This window comes from Schistocerca piceifrons, chromosome 3 (genome assembly GCF_021461385.2).
Source record: "Schistocerca piceifrons isolate TAMUIC-IGC-003096 chromosome 3, iqSchPice1.1, whole genome shotgun sequence".
NCBI lineage: Eukaryota > Metazoa > Arthropoda > Insecta > Orthoptera > Acrididae > Schistocerca > Schistocerca piceifrons.
Genome location: NC_060140.1, coordinates 108,506,464 through 108,524,504, shown reverse-complemented (window position 1 = coordinate 108,524,504; position 18,041 = coordinate 108,506,464).

Sequence of the window (18,041 nt, the reverse complement as noted above, 5' to 3'; positions counted from 1 at the left end):
ACTACGAAGATGAGGTGTTACAGACGCGAAATTTAACCGACAGGAAGAAGATGCTGTGATATGCAAATGATTAGCGTTTCAGAGCATTCACACAAGATTGGCGCCGGTGGCGACACCTACAACGAGCTGACATGAGGAATGTTTCCAACCGATTTCTCATACACAAACAGCAGTTGACCGGCGTTGCCTGGTGAAACGTTGTTGTGATGCCTCGTGTAAGGAGCAGAAATGCGTACCATCACGTTTCTGACTTTGATAAAGGTCGGATTGTAGCCTATCGCGATTGCGGTTTATCGTATCGCGATATTGCTGCTCGCTTTGGTCGAGATCCAATGACTGTTAGCAGAATATGGGATCGGTGGGTTCAGGAGGGTAATACGGAACGCCGCGCTGGATCCCAACGGCCTCGTATCACTAGCAGTCGAGATGACAGGCATCTTATCCGCATGACTGTATCGGATCGTGCAGCCACGTCTCATCGCTGAGTCAACAGATGGAGACGTTTGCAAGACAACAACCATGTGCACGAACAGTTCGACGACGTTTGCAGCAGTATGGACTATCAGCTAGGACAACGTGGCTGCGGTTACCCTTGACGCTGCATCACAGACAGGAGCGCCTGTGATGGTATACTCGACGACGATCCTGGGTGCACGAATGGCAAAACGTCATTTTTTCGGATAAATCCAGGTTCTGTTTACAGCATCATGATGGTTGCATCCATGTTTGGTGACATCGCGGTGAACGCACATTGGAAGCGTGTATTCGTCATCCCCATACTAGCGTATCACCCGGCGTGATGGTATGGGGTGCCATTGGTTACACGTCTCGGTCACCTCTTGTTCGCATTGACGGCACTTTGAACAGTGGACGTTATACATTTCAGATGTGTTACGACCCGTGGCTCTACCCTTTATTCGATCCCTGCGAAACCCTACATTTCAACAGGATAATGCACGACTGCATGTTGCAGGTCCTGTACGGGCCTTTCTGGATACAGAAAATGTTCGACTGCTGCCCTGGCCAGCACATTCTCCAGATCTCTCACCAATTGAAACGTCTGGTCAATGGTGGCCGAGCAACTGGCTCGTCACATTACGCCAGTCGCTACTCTTGATGAACTGTGGTATCGTGTTGAAGCTGCATGCGCAGCTGTACCTGTACACGCCATCTAAGCTCTGTTTGACTCAATGCCCAGGCGTATCAAGGCCGTTATTACGGCCAGAGGTGGTTGTTCTGAGTACTGATTTCTTCGGATCTATGCACCCAAGTTGCATGAAAATGTAATCTCATGTCAGTTCCCGTACAATATATTTGTCCAATGAATACCCGTTTATCATCTGCATTTCTTCATGGTAGCAATGTTAATGGCCTGTTGTGTATGCTGTTAAACCAATTATGACAATTAGAAGCAGCGCAATGTTATCGTCTGGAAGGAATTTTGTCGTTTTGACCTATCGGACATGAAATTTAGATTTACGTAAATATACAGCTAGAAACAGGTACTGTTTAGAATCTGTTTACATTAGTCAAATTTCTCTATTGATAATGAATACGGTCGCCAGCCTAATTAGGCACAGGAATGTGTGACATTCCTTTTTAAAGAAAAAGTAAGCAGTTTTAATCGAAAGACAGAGCCTATTCTTTTCTCAGACGGAAGTGCAATGAACCCAGTCACAAGGATATGTTAACGATAAAGAGAGTGCTGACAGTTACAGCAGAACACAACCTATTTGCGTAAGTACAAAATATAATGACACACACTTTGGCATTCAGGGCTTAGTCACACCGAATAGTTTCAATAACATTACTGTTAGAGTTTACTGTAGAATTATAAAATTGAGCATGAATTTAGTCCCTCTTTACGAAATAATATTCTACCTTACATGAAAATTAAATAGAGTTCACTAGCAAACAATTTCTCACAGTTCTCTGAAGAAAGGAAGTTACTATGTTTATAGGTGAAGCTCTTTCTGTTAATAGTATTCTATCAGTGAGCACAAAAGACAGAATATGGATCCTGTTAAACAGGCAATATATTCCTTAACACACATAGGGAACAAGAATTTAGCAAATATGTATATATATAACTTTGATCAGTGATGGTTTTTAATATTTACTGCACTGGGCCACAAACTGACATAATTATAAGACAATGACTCACCTTTTTGCATTTTTCAACAGGCTGCACTATGATTCTTTACTATGCAAAACATTATGAGCCACAATTTTGAAAACACTGGCTTACGAAACTGACAGTAAATTGTTTTAATATGTATTTTTACTATTTCATTACTTTAAAATTAATTATTCACTTTATGCTTTCTGAGACCACAAACATTGAAATAGGTAGTTTCAATTGCAAAAATGCCTTCAGCAAACATCATTTACTATCTCATCCACTTTTGCCACATTAACTTTGAATTTAATTACCTTCCTTTTACTATATTTAAGTGGCATTATTTAGTTAACAACTGGGCTTTAATATTTTCACAACATGGACACTCGGTAAGCTTATTTAGCACGGGCAGGACCCTAAATGTTTATGTGACTGGAGATAATTCAAGGTAAGATTTCAATGTATAGTTTTTGGTTTACCTTATTATTTGAAACAAATAAAACATCGACATTAGCTGATCCTTCACTTTACATTTCTACAACTCCTTATTTCCGTTTCAGTGATTGCGCAATGTGGTGGCGAGTACGTCCAGGCGGGTGGATCAGCAGTTGATAATGATAAAGCTCTCTCATTTCTTGGTGGCGATGACAGATACGTTTTCCAAAACAGAGCTAGCTTATTAATCCGTCCATCCGAGGCTTTGGCACATTGGAAAACGGCACAAAAAGCCTCTCTCGGCACCAGCACAATCCACTGTTGTTACTTGAGCTGTTGTCGGTTCAGTAGCACGTGTCCGACTAACTCTTGGTTCCACCTTTCTATCCCCGCCAACCACATTTTCCGCGCGCTGCAACTTTTCGTTCCAGAGGGGAACTACACCATGTTTTCCTCTTACAGTAAACTAAACGTCCTAAGTGAAGGTCAGTAATTACATAGCAGCAACCAAATATTTTAAATAAAACGGAATATCTGCACATATTGACATTTCTACAAAAAATTATTTAAACAAAATTATTGTCTTAAAGTTAACCAAAGAGATTATGTGAGAAAGAAAAAACAGATCGTTTGCCCATATTGTACATATTACATAGATTACACTTCCACAATCTAACACACATCAAAGTTTTTAACAGAGAAAAGAGTATACACTTTTATACAGTGTTGAATTAATCATACAATAATTACAGAAGCTCAACGATCGGATGTTGAGCAAAACAGAAAGCAAAACAAATCAGCAGAGCATTAGAGCTATGGTGTTACTTAGTGAAGCTGAAAGATATTTTGATTTTCAGTCATACGACGAAAACCGGATACGCGTTACCCATAATCAACAAAATGATCGATAAATTTAAACAATCGATGTATAGATAGTTCTATCAGGAATCAACCATTTCGAATTTAGCCCAGACAAACTACTGTATATTGTTGACCTTAGTTGAGCTCAGTCATTATTTTGTCCATTTCAGTTTTTACTGTCAGTTGAATTTGATGTAAGTGCTGTCGTTTTTTGTTTTTGTTCTGTGTGCTGTTGCGATGGTTCCTAATTATTGGTAAGTTTGAAACAAGAAAGAGCAGGAAAACCGATTCCAATTCTTCCACTAGCGTTATTGTAAGTCAGAAATATATGTACGCCCTATTATAACAGCCTAATTACCTATCTACAGCAGTTTAATATTGGTACTGAAGTCGTTATTTGGAAATTGGTAGAACTTTGAGGTTCACAAGGCGGCGGATCTGTAAACATCATTACAAGTAACATTACATTAAAATCTGTATAAATAAAAGCTTTAATGTTTGTTTCAACAAAATCGTAAATCTCCGAAAGTTCTTCATCGACTGCTTTGAAATTTTGACACGACGTTGCATTCGAATGCGCTCTTAATTTTATTCTGTTTCTGAATATCGTTGTCATGCGTATTTATCGATCGACTTCCCCGTTTCGCTGACGTATTTTGCGGGTTCTTCCGCCAGAGGGCTCTGAACTGTAGCTTGTAACATTGCGAAGTGTAACGTAACTATGTTGGCGCGGAAGAAACAAGGTCCTGTAATCGAGTTTCTAACCACAGAAAATTTCTTCCATACATGGAGCGCCACTCCTTCTACATGATAAACTCCAAAGTATTCAAGAGCATTCCACAACATTCCAGAATGTTCCACATTGACCTGAATGTTCTAGAATGTTCGGGAATAGTCCGGAACATTCGGGAAAATTCCAGATTAGTCGTGAACATCCCGGGACAGCCCAGATCATTGTGGAATGTTCTGGAACATTGTGGACTATTCGAAGCCGTTTTGATATGTTCTGGAATTCACCATTGTGGGTGCTATCGATTGGTAGGGGTATATAAAGCAAGGCCCATCGTGGGTTCAAACGTCAGTATATTATCAGTGACGAAGAGAGGAACCGTAACAGTAGTGCAGTGAGTGAATATAAGCAAATAGTGAAGTGTGAGTAGTCAAAGTGATACAGTGACTGAATATAAATCGAAAATAAAGTGTGAAAATGTGTAAAGTGTGCTTAATGTATTTGCTAGCAAAAAGTTGATTTAATTTATATTTTAGACAGTTCCCAAACGCAAAAGAGGAGATCTTGCCAGTTCTGAAGCAAAATGGCAAAAACAAATAGGACAGCCAAAAAAAAAAAAAAAATAAAGCAGACGAAGAGTATGAAGCACATTTAGGTTCCCAAAGAAAAAGCAGAGAAACCGAAGACGAACGAAATGAACGGATATAAGAATTAAGAATTACGAAAACGTGGTGCAGTGAGTGAATAAAAACAAACAGTGAGGTGTGAGAACTCAAAGTGATACAGTGACTGAAATAAAGTATGAAAAGTGTGTGAAGCGTACTTCGTGTCTTTGTTAGTAACAACTTGATTTGATTTATATTTTAGACAATGCCCAAACGTAAAAGAGGAGGAGGTCTTGCCTGTACCGAAACAAAATGACGAAAACGAAAAGAACAGCGAAAAATCGAATCAGACGAAGAGTACGAATGACGCTTAAGTTTCTGACGAACGAAAATGAGCCCTATCAGAAGCAGAGAAACCGAAGAACGAGATGAACGGACTGAAGCATCAATAATTGCGACACAATCTTATAATAAGAAACTACGAACTCAAGCCAGCCATGATATCACCCTACGAGTAGCCAGCCATGAAAATATTACCCTACGAGAAGCGTGGACGAGCACAAGTAAACAGTACAATCTAAAAAATGAAGAATTCCACCACGACCCGACGAAAGAATATCGTAAAAATGGATAACATCTGCCAATTTTGCACCGCGAAGAAAAAATGGTTCAAATGGCTCTGAGCACTATGCGACTTAACTTCTAAGGTCATTAGTCCCCTAGAACTTAGAACCACTTAAACCTAACTGACCTAAGGACATCACACACATCCATGCCCGATGCAGGATTTGAATCTGCGACCGTAGCGGTCGCGCGGTTCCAGACTGTAGCGCCTAGAACCGCTCGGTCACCACGGCCAGCACGCGAAGAAAATCAGTCGAGAAACGCTACGATTTTGTTGCTGGAATGGAAAAATTCGTTTACATGACAGGAAACACCTCCGCAGGAATTTTTACATTGCATGAGCGGGGAAACTGCAGAATCAAAACACTTTCTTCAGAATATAGAAGTGTTCAACGCTTGCTTTCAAATGACTTCTTTCGGTGTCTCTTCGATCAGCACTAACAGAGATAAAATCGATCAAGGTATTTTCCAATCAAGGACAAATCTATCTCAACATGGGATCATTGCTACCACTACCCAACAAGACCATAAAAATTTCTGCAAGTACATTTCATCAAAAATGAAGAAACAGAAACTGATCAACGATGCACAAATATCAGTGGACTGAGAAGAGAAGTAGTGCAAGATATACAGAGGATTTTAGACAAATACATTCAATTGATTCACATGTTCAAAACAGCACTAGACCACATTATTTCTTATGGCTATTAAGTTATAATTCGAGCCGACAAAAGACCACCTGGAGAACATTGACATCGATTTAACACACCTCAGATAAACGAAGTCGCCATCGTAATTGTGAACAATGAAAACGCAAGCGGTGACATAATTGGACTACGAAGAAGAGAAGAACTACTACGCATTACAGAGACACACTGTTCATATGATACCTTCTAACATCCATTAATATTTCTGCAGGGTGGATAATGTGAAACAGATTCAGCCTGAAACGGGAGCAGAAACAAACAAAAAAAGGCACGCCAAGGAGTTCTATGCTTACTGCTTAGTGATCAGACACTATGAAACATACAATCACATTATCAGCACTCGCGGTTTATTCCAACAATTCCTGGTTGATAGGTATGCAAAAATAGAAGCGAAACGGATGCTGTACACAAGTCTGAATCAGAAGAAACCACACACGAAAGAATACATACACCTTCGAGACGCAGTCATAAATGACGGAAACATTGGAGACTTTGGAACAATGGGAATCGTACCCTCATCATAGGAGGATTGCCCAGAAAGTAATGCACTGCATTTGTTTTCTCAGCCGAAAACAATGCTACGAAAGCGAAACGTTACGTATGTATTATCTGAAGTCTGTAGAGAGAGCGCTCCAAGTTTCCGTCATTTCTGACAGATAGCGTAGCTGCAGGATAGTTTCAAAATGGCGTCCGTAGGCGGTGTACGTTACGAGCAATCATTGAATTTCTCACTGCAGAGAAAGAAACTATGGGGGATATTCATAAAAGTTTGTGCAAAACCTATGGAGCACTTGCTGTCGACAGAAGTACAGTTACTCGCTGTAGACAGAGGGTGAGGTCATCAGAAGGCGGTTCGCCGGAGCTCCACGATTTGCAGCGGTCGGGGAGACCATTCACGGATGTCGCACTTGACATGTTGCAGCGAGCTGATGTCATTCGCGAGGACAGACGCATTCGTGGAAGACATTTTGAGGACGATGAGGATGTGACTCACACAGTGAAGCACTGGCTCCACCACCAAGACAAGGACTGGGACCAACAGGGCATACGCGCCCTTGTTTCGCCCTGGAGGTAGGCGATAGAACGAGATGGAGATTACGTAGAACAATAGTGTGTGTAGATGAAACACTATTCTTTCGTGTGTGAAATTCTCATTACGTTAAATAAAGAATTGTTGACGAAAACAATCCGTTGCATTACTTTCTAGGCAATCCTCATACACATGTATGAATACACTCAAAATGCCTGACCTCTTCATAACATTCACATGCAACAAGTCGCGACCAGAAAACTAAGATCAGCTAAGACACAGACAAGCCCCCTGCATCGACACGACATGATAGCCTGAGTTTACCGACAAAAAATGATATTTATTGAAGTCGTCACAAATTACCGCATCTTTGGAACTGTTAGATGCGGGATGTACAGTCCTGGACAAAACGAGCGAGACCCCTCGCCTTTTCGTTATGCAGATCCGCACAGCTTTAAAGTCTGCTACACAGCATAACAGGCAAGGCGACGAAGTGCTACCAACACACTATGCACAGGCGTGAAATTGAAAAACTATCCGAACTTTGTCAGACTGTTTTCAGTCATGTGTAAGACTCTATCAATGCTAATTAGTGTGTTAAACACAACACGTAAATGTGAGATATAAATGAAAGAAGAAACGCTGATTAGTATGAGCTGTAGTAATAAAAATTAATTTCAGCTTATCGACATAGCATAACCGTTTTAGTACGACAAAGTATCCCAGATCGTTACGAATTAGCAAAATATTATGCGCATTCGGCCGCGAAACGGTCTGTGTCAAGGTTCAGACCAGTCATTACTGGATTACCGTTGCTGACGTACCATGAAAGTGAGCAAATTTAGCAATGCGTGAAGATTCATAACGAAATTCAGTTAAAAATCATTCAGTGCCACACTTAAGTCACTTCAATTAGTGACAGAAGTGGAAAATGTAGGCGGTAACAAGTACGAAATTCTACAAGATTTTCTTATTTACTTCCACAGGGCGCTGGTACAGAGTAAAGGTAGCAATAAAACATATTGGGGGCGCGAGAATTTCTTAAAATCGCTTTACTGATAGTCTCTCTGCCACCATCGAGATTAGAACTGAAAACAAACCAGACCTCCCATGCAGTAGCAAACACCTTTCACTACGCTAGCAGACAACCCAGGCAAACAGCCCTCTATTATTAACCCAGGCATGAATAAGCCGGCAATTTCACAATGAAAGTGGCAAAATGATCTTCAGTTTCTGTTGCATAGAGCTTTCTGGACTCTAAAACAAGAATTTTCTACCTTTATGTCACTGCTTATGTAACAATCATTCGGAATGTTTATCGAAATAACAAAATACTGTTATTAGCGAGTAAATTTAGTAGGATAATTCTGCACCACCCGAGGAAATAAACGGCTACATAGCTGCTAAACGTATTCTACAATGTTTCGAATTCTCCATTAGACTCGCCACAGCCAGGAAACCTTCATTAGCCGAAGTGTTTCTTAAGATTTCTTCATTTGGAATGCTCATACTTCTAAAACGCGGTGACATTAATACTGGGATCTGAATTACCACGTGTATAGGCAAATGGATTTTATTTGCATTCTTGTAAACGTGATTTGGACCGAAAGCGTAGCTACGGAATTGTTCGATATAAAAGTCAAAAACATGATGCATGGTCCATGTGCGCCATTAAATTCCAATTCACCATGTATGAGTGATGGAAAATATACAAGAAGATACCGGAAACCATACTTGGACGACATTCAAACCGGAGTTGATGGCTAGCCCAAATACAGAAGACGATTACCCAAAAACAGTGACTTCACAGCAAAAATACGAATACGAGGCAGCGTCGAAATGGAAATAGATAACCAATGGGTAGTATCATATAACACACTACTTTCCAAAATGTTCCACGCACACATAAACGTAGGATACTGCATTTCAGTGAAATGCGGCAAATATGTCTGTAAGTATGTGGAAAAAGGCAGTGACATGGCAGTATTTCAAATAGCCCAAGTCAGCGACCAGCAAAACAGAAACGACGAGATCCACAAGTACCAGATAGGGAAGCTACATCAGCTGTAACTGAAACGTCCCCTTTGAACAATTATAGATGACTGTGCTTAAACTGACACACAATATTTTTAGCGCAACGCAATCTGACTTTCAAAAATCCCTACAAAAGAATGGCCCTGACTAACATTAACCTATACGTTTCACAAATCACTTACCTCACAAAAATCTTGGTTACTTGAACTACTGCAATACAGCGAGCGCCACTACTGCCAGCTAAATAAAAGATTCAAACTACGGAAGGCACTAACTACTGATAGGCATAGTTAGCAAATGAAAGGTTTTAATAGAGAACAAACAATGTATTTACCTTAATAGTGTTGAAAAATCATAATATACATAGCAGTTCATGACATCTAGGCTTACAAATTTTAAAACTCCGCCATCTCTCTCCCCACATCCACCACTGCTGGCGGCTCACCTCCAACTGCGCAACGCTACACGCTGTTAACATCCAGCTGCCCAACACTACAATGGCAGACAACAATGCAAACTAGCCACAGACTGCACACAGCACAGCCAGTCATTTTTCATACAGAGCGCTGGCGTTACCAATAAGAAAACCGTAACAGCCTACTTACATAACCAAGTAGCGTGGCGGATTTTCGGTTTTCCCGTACTAGAACGTGAACCAACTACGCGACATCTACTAGTACATTTGGAGAATGGACAGGGAGTTTACTTCACAAAAGACAGCACCAGAAAAATTGCTTGCGAACCACCTCAGCTTTTTACTAACTGTACCCTACCTGTTATAAAAAAAATGTTCAAATGTGTGTGAAATCTTATGGGACTTAACTGCTAAGGTCATCAGTCCCTAAGCTTACACACTACTTAACCTAAATTACCCTAAGGACAAACACACACACCCATGCCCGAGGGAGGACTCGAACCTCCGCCAGGACCAGCCGCTCAATCTACGACTGCAGCGCCGAAGACCGCTCGGCTAATCCCGCGCGGCCTACTTGTTATACATGGAACACAACGAAAAAAATCTTTCAACGACGAAAACAAGGAATTCCAGTAGAAGATCATCCGGAATCATGAAAACTGGCGCACTAGGCCGGGTATACATCGTTCATCCGAACAACGCCGAATTTTTATCTCCATCATGTTTCAACATCTACATGATATACAGTAACCAACAAGATTCACAGATCTAAAGACTGTTGACGTTTACCTAGGCCAGACGTACAGAAAAACACGCCAATGCTTAGGACTACTGGAAAACGACAACCACTGGGAATTAACACTAATAACACTACGAGAAGCGTCACTCACAACCTCAGCTGAACAAATGAGAGCCATATTCGCCATGATTCTAACAACATGTAACCCATTGAACCCAAAACAGCTATGGGGCTCCTTCAAAGAGAACATGAGCGGTGACATACTGTACCAAATCGGACAAGCTCATTCTGAGCTGACCATCGAATTCAACGATGACATCTTCAATGAAATACTCATTCACGTAGAAGGTAAATGTTTAGCCAGGCTTTGGTACAACTTGGGATGCAAGGACCACGAAAGGATGCTAAACTTCGAAATTACAAAGGAGAAAACTACAACATCAAGGAAATACTTCAATACATTGCTCACAACAAACCACTGCACATTGACAATCAAAAGGTAATTTACAACGTTGTCATGGACCGGGTCGACAACAAACTGGCGGCATTATTTACCTGAGTGCACCAGGCGGCACGGGGAAAACGTTTCTAAAAAATCTGCTGCTTCCAGAATGAGATTTTCACTCTGCAGCAGAGTGTGCGCTGATATGAAACCTCCTGGCAGATTAAAACTGTGTGCCGGACCGAGACTTGAACTCGGGACCTTTGCCTAACCTTTGCCTTTCGCGGGCAAGTGCTCTACCAACTGAGCTACCCAAGCACGACTCACACCGCGTCCTCACAGCTTTACTTCTCGCAGAAAGGTAGGAGACGAGGTACTGGCAGAAGTAAAGCTGTGAGGACGGGGCGTGAGTCGTGCTTGGGTAGCTCAGTTGCTAGAGCAATTGCCTGCGAAAGGCAAAGGTCCCGAGTTCGTGTCTCGGTTCGGCACACAGTTTTAATCTGCCAGGAAGTTTCAATCTGTTGCTGCCTGAAATACGTACTAAACAATACATGGCACTTGCACTGGCGTCATCTGGCATTGCAGCTACACTCATGAAAGGAGGACGAACTGCCTATTCGTCCCTACAACTAACGTTGAATATAGCCGAAGAACAAATCCCACTATGTAAAATCTCAAGAGCATCTGGACGGGGTGAACTAAGGCAAGTTAAAATGATCTTCTTAGACAAATGCACATTGGCACATAATAAAAAATCACACGAAGCCACGGACAGAACAGTTACAAGACTTGCGGGGAAACTCTGAAGTGATGGGAGGAGCACTACTCATACCCTCAGTAGATTTTCGACAAACACTTCCAGTTATCCACAAGTAAACACCACCAGACACGATCATGCATGCTTAAAAAAATATGTTTCTGGCCACACATACAAATACTGCCACAAAAATATGAGAACTGAACCATCGAAAGACGAAGCAATAGCAAATTTTGCTCAACAACTTTCACAAATAGGTGAAGATGCATTTCCTTCTGACCAGACGATCGGCCTCATTAAACTCAACAGTAATTTCTGAAACGTAGCCACTGCTGAAAACGAATTCATCGACAAAAAGTATCCAAATATTGTTCGTAACTATACCAATCCGGTCTGGCTATTTGAAAGGGCAATTTTAACAACTAAAAATAATATTGTCGATGACATCAACTTTAATATTCAAAAGAAAATTCCCAGTGAAGAGAGAATATACAAATCGATCGACACTAAGGTAAACGTTGAAGAAATTGAGAACTTCCCTACAGAATTTCTAAACTCTTTGCAAGTACCAATGAATTCCATTAAACTGTCTTCGACTTAAAATTGGATGTCCGATCATAGTACTCAAAATTCTCACCTCACTAAACCTGTGTAATGGAACAAGGATTACTGTCAAACAGCTATCGATTAACATCGTCGAAGCCGAACTTATGACTGGAACGTACAAAGGCCACACATTATTTATCCCCAGAATATGACTGATCTCCACTGAACTGCCATTCCATTTTACAACAACGCAATTTCCAATCAATTTAGCCTACAGTTTTACGATTAACAAAGCACAAGGACAAACTTTAAAATATTGCGGAACCTGCCTCAAGGACTCCAGCTTCTCTCATGGTCAACTGTACGTATCTTGCTCTCGATTAGGAAATTCCAAAAAATAGTATATATATACCTCCGATAACAAAACAAAAAATGTCATTTATAAACAAATATTGTACGTAGTTAGAATACGTTTTCAAAAAAAAATTTGTTTACCTCTTGTACTTTAACAAGTATTGTTAATAGAATGTGATTTCAATAACAAGCCGGCCGGAGTGGCCGAGCGGTTCTAGGCGCTACAGTCTGGAGCTGCGCGACCGCTACGGTCGCAAGTTCGAATCCCGCCTCGGGCTTGGATTGTGTGATGTCCTTAGGTTAGTTAGGTTTAAGTAGTTCTAAGTTCTAGGGGACTAATGACCTCAGCAGTTAAGTCCTATAGTGCTCAAAGCCATTTTTTTTTGAATAACATTTGCTTACCTCTTACACTTTAAAGTTTATCCTGTCATTCCAGCTACCACAGTCTGATATCAACTCCCTGAGCGAAGTCGGGTACCCCAGCTAGTATATATTATATACAAATAAATACGTAGCATGTATAGGGGAGTCGTTGTTAGCAGGAATATCTAAAAGTTCATAACTGACTTACTTCAAATTTTTACGCAACACTCTAATGAATGTTTGATGGACAAACACACTCATGTAACTCTTCAGGCTTTCCCGGCGATCTAATGACATCTTGGGTTGTCGGGTGTTCTGCCGGATATCAGCGTCGTACTTGCACGATATTTCGGTCACGTAGCTCGAGACCTTCATCAGGTGCGACCTGAGACTGCTCCTCGAGTACCTGCACCTGCACAATGGACTGAGGTTATATCCTCGACTGGGGGCGAAGTACTAGAGCAACAAGGCGCTTCACCTTCTGGCATGACGGTTTGGCTAGGGGTTTTACATGACGTTATTGTTCTGCTTGATTCTTTGTGCATTTTTTTTTTTTTTAAATAAAAGAAAGATGAAAGGATAGGAAGAGAGACAGTGAGAGAAATGGAAATCGAAGGGCCGAAGTGACTGGCCGGTGGGTATTGCGTCAATGGTAATGGCCTCGCACAATTTTCGTTATGGAACCGTCGCTGTTTATACAAGTCCTTCCATGGCTTCCTGTTCTTCAGGAGGGACCTTCTTCCGGCCAGACCGGTACTCTTCCTTTGCCCAGAGGTCGATGATATCGACTAAATCGTCCCATTGAGACTGCGTGAAAATGGGATGTGAGTTGATAGCGGCTATTTCTTTCCTCGTGAGCGCTTCCAATAACGCGTCGCGGTATTTATACGTTCGAAGGTTGAGCGGTCGATGAGGGAGGGGAGGTACGGGCTGGTCTGGCGGCGTGAAAGGATATGGCTGGTCGGAATACTGGTAGGACCCGTGCTTCAGAGCCGCGGCGACGTCCTTAAGGATGACCTGGACGTTGTTCGCGTCGGGGAATGGGAGGCTAACCCTCCTCTGCTGCCTTGGCTTCCCGGCTGGCGTGTAGGCGGGAGACGCCTTGGTGCTCTTCCTTGCGGCTGCCACCCTGGTGGGGGGCAGTCCTGGCGGCACATCCTCTACTTCCATGGGCGCCACCTCCTGCATTGCTGCGGGAGGGGGAGCGGCGGTTGTCTGCGTCGTCGCGTCGACCCTCACCGGACGACTCACGGCGGGGGCGGCGGCGGGAACTGGCGGCTTCTTCTTGAGAGCCCGCAGCTCATCGCGCAGCTGCTGGAGCTGGCGATGGACCGCTGCGAGCTCCTCCTTCAGTGCAGCCCTTTCGGCCGCGAAGGCGGCGTGGAAGCCGGCCAGAGCGTCGTCGGTAGCGGCCTCACGTCGGCGCGGCTCGCACCCCACGCCAGAGCGGGGGGGCGGGGAGGCCGCCGAGGCGCGTGGCGTCACCGCAGGGCGTGGTGCGGCGAGGAGACGGCGTGTCTCGCGGAGGTAGCCGCAGCTACGCGAGTTGGCGGCGTGTGGCCCGCCGCAGTTCGCGCAGCGACAAGCCACCCCACGAGGTTTCGTGCAGCTGCGGGTGTCGTGGGCCGCCGCGCACTTTAAGCACGCGACGGCGTTCTTACACCCGCGCGCGGTGTGCCCCAGCTGCTGGCAGTTGTAGCACTGGAGCATCATCCCTTGCCGCTGGCTTCTCCTGCGCCTTGACTGCCGTTGGCGGCCGCCGGTGAAGCCCAACGCGTTAATCAGGCCTTCTAGTGCGGCGGCGATCTGCTTTCCAGCCATAGCGTTCTCGGAGACGAAGTGCGTCGCAGCGAGTCTAACAGCGGAATGGGGGCTCCTCGAGTGGATCTGGTCCAGTATTTATGCCTATGGACTTCCCCCTCCACCAACGGCTACAGGCGCTTCCTCTGTGGTCCGCGCCCATTCCCTGTGACCTGCTGGAGCGTTGCTGCTCCGTTTTCCGTCCGCTGCGGTTCTAGGTGTTCCCTCTGCGGTCCGCGCCCACCAAACCCGCTCCTGGGGGTTTCATCTACGGTCTGGGGTACCAGGCGTTCCCCCTGCGGGCGCGGACCGCAGGGGGAACGCCTGGTACCCCAGACCGTAGATGAAACCCCCAGGAGCGGGTTTGGTGGGCGCGGACCGCAGAGGGAACACCTAGAACCGCAGCGGACGGAAAACGGAGCAGCAACGCTCCAGCAGGTCACAGGGAATGGGCGCGGACCACAGAGGAAGCGCCTGCAGCCGTTGGTGGAGGGGGAAGTCCATAGGCATAAATACTGGACCAGATCCACTCGAGGAGCAGTCTCAGGTCGCACCTGATGAAGGTCTCGAGCTACGTGACCGAAATATCGTGCAAGTACGACGCTGATATCCGGCAGAACACCCGACAACCCAAAAAACACACTCATGTTCGGAAAAAATGGAACACCTTGAACGACTAGAGACAGGACGTTGATATTCACAGGAGATATACATTAGTATGTTCTGCAGAAACGATTAACATTTCAGTCACCTTAGCATGTGTCCTGTTGCCTAGTAGGCGCAGGGTCCGTCATGGGCCCTGATTACTTGTTTCATGCGTCATAACATCGACGCGTACATAGCACGAATGGTGTCTTGTGGTATAGCCATCCAGGCTGCCTATAACTGGTTCCAACGTTCATCTATTGTGGTTGGCACCAGGTCACAGCACTGCACCTGTCGTTTCGCCATATCTCACACATTTTCGATTGGCGACAAGTCTGATGATCTGGCTGGCCAGGCAAAAGGCTGACTTCCTGTGACACCAAGAAGGCACGTCTTTGTGCAGCAACATGTGTTCGTGCATTGTCATGCTGAACAATTGCGTCTGGGGTGCTGTGCATAAACGGTATGGCTACGGGTTGCAGGATGTCATTCACATATGTCGCAATGGTCACAGTACCCTGGACATGCGCCATAAGGCCATGAACTGGCGCTGTATCTCTTGTGTTAATGCAGTCACTGTGATGCCATTCCACCTGTCTGCAGCGAATCAAAATGCTGCCATCATTTTCAAACAAGCAGAACCTAGATTTCTGCGAAAACACTATCTGATGCCATTCGCCAGTGACGTCATATCATATACCATTGCCATCTATCATATTTCTGCATATTCGTCATAGGCAGGCGGAGAAGTGGACGACGCATAGGTAACCCATTCCATAATAAACGGCGACGGACTGTCGTCCCAGATGTACGATGTGTAACGCTGTTCCACTACTGCGCCACAGTCGAGGAGGACGCAGATCTGTCCTGCCATGCAATGAAGATGAGGTGTCGATTCTCTTGGGGGGAGGGAGGGTCTGTGTACGACCTGATTCATGTCGTCGTGTTCTATGGCCTTCTGTGAACCATTCTGCACACACTTGTTGCACTGCTGAAATATTTCGTCACACACGAAGAGCAATTTCCCAGATGGATGCATCACATTCTTACATGCCAATAATTTTCCTTCTTTCAGACCCACTGATTTCATGGTACCGTGCGTGCATACGTCTGCGAGGCATCCTACACGTCTGCTCGAATCACACTGATCGATTACCTTCGGTTCACAGAGACAACGAGAGCTGCAGGCACATTTTACTTGTAAGTGGTGTTACGCCACGATATTGATTTTGACCTTGAACCTGAGGGCCGACAAGTTTCAGATGCTAATCATTTCTGCAAAACTTACTAATGTACATTTTCGTTCTGTTTTCTGTTTTATATATATATATATATATATATATATATATATATATATATATATATATATATATATCAGTGAAACTTTTTAACACATAGGAAAGTTATATGTATGGCTTATCAGCTTCCGATTTGAATATTGCTAAGAAATCTGAATTTACAATAACACAAAACAAAGCTCAAGTTCAGCTAGAGGGGGGAAAGAGGAGCTTTACAGAAAAGTGGAAGAAAATGGACACAGAAAGCGGAAAAGAGGAGATGGACAGAGAGAGGGAGCAGGAGATGGAAAAAGAGGGGGAGAAGAGAGATATAGAAAGGGAGAGGAGATGATGGATAAAGAGGGGGAGAGAGAGGGGGCAGGAGGAAATGGGGAGAAAGGGGGGAGTAGATGGATAGAGGAAAGGGAGAAGAGGTGATAGGGAGAGGGAGAGAGACAGGGCAGGAGGAGATGGGGGGAGAGGGGAAGGAGAACATAGATAGGGAGAGAGAGAGGAGTAAGTGATACCCTTGGATTTGCCTATATCGCCCCAAAATCGCGTTGCTCGACAAAAAATGTCGCTCAAACGACGATGGTTGCATACATTTAAAGAAATTGCTCAAAATTTTATCATTAGCAGCGCAAATGACAAAGTATCACCCAATATGGTCACCTGAGCGGTACTCAGTTACGAAAAGCGGTTCCGGTTTGGAACGTCGGAGAGGGGTTCATGGAGCGCGGAATGAGTGTGTGATGACAGAATATTCTGTAGTTCCTTCGTTTCTAAAAGAAAATAAATGTCACATAAACAACCATGTGCCTCGCACATCATAGAGGAGTTTATTAGCATCAAAAACTGTTTAACCATATTGCTGTGGATACATACAAACTCATTTATGAGGTCGCATGCATTAGAACTCTAGTTGCAACCAATGTACGAATCAATCTTCAGATCCCAAAAATCTAGGTCATAGTGTTTGTGTAATCCATGTCGTTTTATAAATAAATTTGGTTGTTATACTTTGACGTTTACTGTTGAAATAATATTTTCAAAGAAAAGTTCTTCGTCAGTAAAGGAAAATGAAAAATTTTAATGAAATGAAAGATAATTTAATAAAATTTGAGACTGAATTCAAGAAACTTGGATGCATTAATGTGCTGAAGGAATTCTGACTTGGTTTCGGATAAGTCGTAAATTTAAATACAAGAATGATACCTATTGTCAAAAGAGATTTGAACCCGCTTTCCTTTATAAGTTATTCAATCCAACGCTAAAATTCTTCTGCTTTGTGACAATGAACCTTATGTTAGAGGACTGATCTGTGTTTTGTTTGCAAGGAGGCAATACATTAAATTAGAACTTCAGTTCCCGTGTGGGGTTGCTAGTACCCCCATCGGGCGCCTCCCCAGGTGGCGGATAGGGAAATGCCTCCTAGATATAGGTGGTACTGGGGAAATCAAATACCCAGGGCGGACCAAAAACTAACGAAATGTAGCGTCTGAACTCCTAGGGGAGCGGCTACAAACAGCGTCTGTTCTCCACGTTAGGAGCGGCTGAA